The sequence below is a fragment of the Prunus avium genome, chromosome 5 (genome assembly GCF_965620075.1).
Source record: "Prunus avium chromosome 5, drPruAviu1.hap1.1, whole genome shotgun sequence".
Lineage (NCBI taxonomy): Eukaryota > Viridiplantae > Streptophyta > Magnoliopsida > Rosales > Rosaceae > Prunus > Prunus avium.
This window is the reverse complement of record NC_142288.1, coordinates 12,899,362-12,904,745: the sequence shown is the minus strand read 5'-3', so window position 1 is coordinate 12,904,745 and position 5,384 is coordinate 12,899,362. Positions and strand designations below refer to the sequence as shown.

Genomic DNA, 5,384 nt, shown 5'->3' with positions numbered 1-5,384 from the left:
GACGTCACTTGTGACTTCTGACTTGTGACTAGTGAATATAGGACGTCACGCCAATGAAATGTTGAGATCAGGCTTGACTAGCAATGTAACGTTCCAAATTTCCAAGAAAAATTATCAACACAACAAAAACTATGAGTCCTTTGAATTAAGTAGCAAAGTCCTCTCTGGTGGCCCCCATTAAGACCCAATGAGGTCTTCTCTTTGAATATGAATAATTTGCTTCATGCGGTTGTTGTTTGCCGACTAGTGGTCTCTCAGTGGGCTATCTATTTGCTTCATGCTGTTGTCTGTTTGGTGACTTAGAGCATCCATAATGAGTTCCTTAAACCATCTCTTTAGACAAATTTTAGGGAGGAATCCTTATCAACCTCCTAAAATAGGGAGACCTCTAAGAGTTCCTAAATCTTAGGAGAGAGAAAGGACTCCCAGTGGTTTCCTATAATTTAATGCTCTTTTATTTTATGATTATTTTAAACTTTTAATTAATGTTAACTATTTTTATATTATTTTTAAATAGAGATGGACCAATTAAAAAAGAGTTATAGTATTTATGACTCGCTAAACTAGAGAGAGAGCATGTTTGGAGTTTAAATTTTATAAAGAGCTCTTAAAATAGCTTTTATATATTTTTAGCTAAATTTTAACTAAAAAAATAGAGAGTATGATTGTGGATGCTCTTACATATCGTGTTCAAGCATTGTTATATATATATATATATATATATATATATAGGGAGCTTCAGTTGAAGGATCACTCAAATATGCTTATTTAAGGGACACCCTTGTAGGGCTCACTCCATATTGTATTTCACTAATCCAAACCGTCTATTTTGTAGACACTCATTCAAAGATCATCTCTACAAAAAAATCACTTGAATCCGATATCATTTGACCACTCAATTGAATTATTGAAATTTTAGTATTTTCTTGAAGCACAGTGTTAATTGATTTTGTAGGACAAAATTGGATATCGAAACGGTTTTCGATTTGTCTAATTTTTTGCAAGGATGATCTATGAATATAGACTTAAAAAATAGATGGTTTGGATTGTTGAAAAAATATTTGAGGAACACCCATATATATATATATATACAAACCTGTGAGCAACAACACATACACAAAGCAATGTTGCCAGTGCAACCTTATAACTTAATGGCTCATGGCTTCCTTCTCTTCCTCTTATTCTCTTACATTATATCTATAAATATTTATGCCTGCAACCAAACTGAATGTTGCTCCCTCCTGTCCTTTGCCTCCACTCTCTCTTCTCCTCCTTTAAATTGGACATCCCTTGATTGCTGTCACTGGAAGGGCATCACTTGTGATCAAGATGGTTGGGTCATCCATTTGCTCTTACCTTCCAAAGGGCTCAAAGGAGGTATCTTTCCCTCTTCACTTAGAAATCTCACACATCTCACCCACTTGAACCTTTCCCACAACTCACTATATGGTTCATTTGAGACTCAATTCTTATTGTCTTTGAATCGTCTTGAGATCCTTGATTTGAGCTATAACCATCTTTATGGGGAGCTACCACTTTCTCTACCATCCAACAAAATCCGAATAGTCGATTTGTCGAGCAATCATTTATTTGGTACAATTCCATCTTCATTCTTCCAACAAGCAAACAACTTGACTAGTTTCAATGTCAACAACAATACCTTCACAGGGTACATCCCATCCTCTATTTGTCTCCATTATTCTCCCTTTGTTAGGCTATTGGACTTTTCTTCCAATGAATTCGGTGGCAACCTTGCTCTTGGGCTAGGGAAGTGTTCTGAACTACAGGTTTTTCGTGCTGGTCACAATAACCTTTCAGGGTTACTTCCAGAAGATATCTATAATGCTACCCAACTTGAAGAAATTGCATTACCTATCAATTCACTACGTGGAGCCATTAGTGATAAAATTGTCAACCTCACCAACCTTAAAATCCTTGACCTCTACCTTAATCAATTGAGTGGCGAGCTTCCTCTAAATTTGGGGAAGCTCTCCAAGTTGAAGTTTGTGACCATTGATTTCAACAATTTAGAAGGTACTTTTCCCGCATCTTTGATGAATTGCACAAACCTTGTAGAACTACGTTTGGGATTTAACAACTTTGAAGGAGATATCTCCATGCTTAATTTCTCCAAATTTAGTCAACTTACAAAACTTGACCTAAGGTCCAATAACTTTATTGGTATGTTTCCAGTAAGTCTTTACTCATGTAGGTACCTAAAAGCCATTGCATTGACTGGAAATCATCTAGAGGGACAAATACAAACTGAGATTCTTTCATTGAAATCCTTGTCCTTCCTCACCCTTGGTTACAACCGATTCACCAACCTCACAGGCACAATGAAGATATTGATGAGTTGCAAAAGTCTTCACACACTCTCGCTTTTTGGTTCCTTTGTAGGGGAGGGAATGCCATTTGATGATGGCATGGTTGATTTTGACGGATTCCAAAATCTTCGGCTATTGAATATGGCTAGTTCTAACCTCACTGGTGAAATACCTGTGTGGTTATCAAAGCTCAAGAATCTAGAGATCTTGATTCTGGCTTTTAATCAAATCACCGGGCCAATTCCAAGTTGGTTGGGGAATCTTCCTAGACTGTTTTTTATCGACTTGTCATATAACCGAATTTCAGGTGAATTTCCAAAGCAACTTTGTAGACTACCAAGGTTTGTGTATGAACCTATTCCATCTCAAGTAGACCAATATGAATTTGAATTGCCTATCTACAACAACATAACTGTAAATCAAACGTTTCTACAGTATAAATTGTCTTCTTTTCCAACAATGATAGACTTATCTAACAATAACATTGTTGGTGATATACCTACTGAGATTGGACAATTGCACCTTCTTTGCCAGTTGGCTCTTTCCTCCAACAACTTCTCTGGCGTCATTCCAGACCAAATATCTAACCTAAAAAATTTGGAGGTTTTGGATCTCTCCATGAATCATTTGTCTGGAAGAATTCCATTGTCATTGGCGAGCCTTAATTTCTTGAAAAAATTTAATGTCTCGTACAATAATCTTGGAGGACCAATTCCAACAAGCACTCAGATCCAAACCTTCAACACTTCTGCCTTTGAGGGGAATCTAAAACTTTGTGGTGCCCCACTTCCTAATGAGTGCGGATCAAATAAGGGCATTGATGAAGATGACACAAACAACAAAGACTTGGACAATGAGCCTCATCAACTTCCATGGTTTTATATTTTCACTGCGTTGGGGTTCATAGTGGGATTTTGGGGAGTATGTGGTTCTTTAGTTGTTAACACGACATGGAGATACGTATATTTTCAATTCATCGACAATATACAAGATAGGTTGTATGTAATGGTAACGATGCGCATCAACATGATGAAAAGAAGGCTTAGAGGCTAGACATATATTATTGTAGTTTTTATTTTACATTTTTTGTTTGCTTTTCTTTTTTTCTTTCTTTTCTTTTGTGTTTCCAATGTAATAAGGCACATTTTGTTCTTAGAGTTATGTCTTCTTTTTCGGATACGATTTCCTCACGCTGGCTTTTGCAAGCAACAAATACGACAGGTTGTGGCTTTGAAAAATCATGAATACCAAATCAACTAAATACAAAAATGGGTATAAAAAAAGATTAATGCAACACAGGTCAGTCCGCAGGCTTATGAAAGCAAAGCAAGCAACAAATACAAACTTCCGCTACATATTGTTCTTTATACTGGCAAAACCGACACATTTGGCTATCCAAGTCAGTCCAAATATATTTTTATGGATGCAAAGAATTGAGTGAAACGAACTTAATTTGACAAGAGGACAATACAATAATATTCTTTGAAATTAAACTTTCGGCAAGGTTCCATCCGAATGCTATTTGAGATATTAAATCTTGGTGATTCTAATGTGAATGTGATTTCATATCCTATTTTATTGGTACAACTGCAAGGCTAAGGCTATATGAAAGAAAGTTAATGCTCCCTCAAAACACCGAAGACTAACCAAACACACTAAGTAGAACAAGAACACTCAAGAAAATCTATAGAAGCTTATGTTTCCAAGGAACTAGTTTCCAGAGGCTAGATTGTACTTTATATTTTACAATTCCAGTTGTGTTTCCTTACGTAACAGTTTGTTCTCATAATGTGTCTTCTTTTTCTTTCATACTATATATTCCTCAAGGTTTTCTATGAGGGTTGAGCCATGCAAAATGAATAGGACATCAATTAATATTGAGATTAGGCATGGATATTGTCAATCTGACGCATAAGCCGTATGCGACAAGCCATTTGCGACAGTTGGAAGAAGAAAAGGACGTAAAAATCTTTCCAACTTTTTCAACGCGGTTCCTTCTGCTGGCAGCAGGGGCAAAGTGCTTCGATTGATCGCAAGCTTTGAAATAAGGAGGTCCTCTCCGTGGAGGCCCCCTCTTTAGACCTAATAATGTCGTCTACAATTTGGCTACATTAAAGGGGTTTTGGAGAATTTGTATTCTATGGTTATGGTTGTTTGACAATTTCTGAGTTTTAGAAGTGATGTTTTGCCGCTTTAATGATGCATTGTTTTCAAGCTAGAAGAAAGAGAGTCTGCAACCACGCATTGACAATTTCTAAGTAGGCCCTGCGAGGACGTTCCAGCACGCAACAGCAAGGCGTTCTAGCACATAAGAGCATTTCCAGCAACTGGGTTGGGGGGGGGGGGGCGGCTGGGGTCTTTGGGCTAAAAACTGATTCCAACAACTCAGGCTGGCCCGAGCTGGAGGTGGGGGCCACGAAGACGGGCTGGCCCAAGGGTAGGTTCAGCTCGAGATACAAAATGAGGGGGCTGACGTCAGCGATGACATCAGCAACCAAAAAAAAAAAAAAAATCTATAAAAAAAAAATTCATAATTTTTTTAAATAAATACTTAGTCATATTTTTCACTTCCAACACCAAAAATCATATCTGAAAATATTGTCCAAATTAATTGTTTAGGTAAACAAATTTGTGAAAAAAATAAAAAAAATAAATAGTGTTTGCCTTTTGCCATGGCAACTGCTGGAAACACACATTGCTTTTTGCAAGGGCAGCCACTATTCACATGAATAGTAGCTGCCCTAGCCCCTCCTTGCCATGGCAAGGGTTTCACTGCTGGAAGTGCTCTAACAGCAAGCCCAGGCAAGGCGTGGAGCCCACCAACCCGGGCAAGCCCACGGGAAGAAATGGCCCGAGCTGCTGCCTTCGGGCAGCTTACGTCATCGCTAATGCCACGATGGCCTCAGGGCAATAATTTGAATTTTTTTTTCTACTATTGGAGCGTGAATTACGTTAAAAAAAATTGAAAAACTTGCACTGAAGCCAGTGGCGACTCCTGGAGGGTTCGACCCAGAGTTTGTGCTCCAATCCAACGGCCAAAAAATTGAAAAAAAGATT

At 37.9% G+C, this 5,384-nt stretch overlaps 1 pseudogene; it reads left to right on the top strand.

Moving 5' to 3' along the window:
* Positions 1–1,124: 1,124 nt before the first annotated feature.
* On the top strand, positions 1,125–3,462 carry LOC110755365 (receptor-like protein 2 pseudogene; annotated as a pseudogene).
* The last annotated feature ends 1,922 nt before the right edge of the window (positions 3,463–5,384 follow it).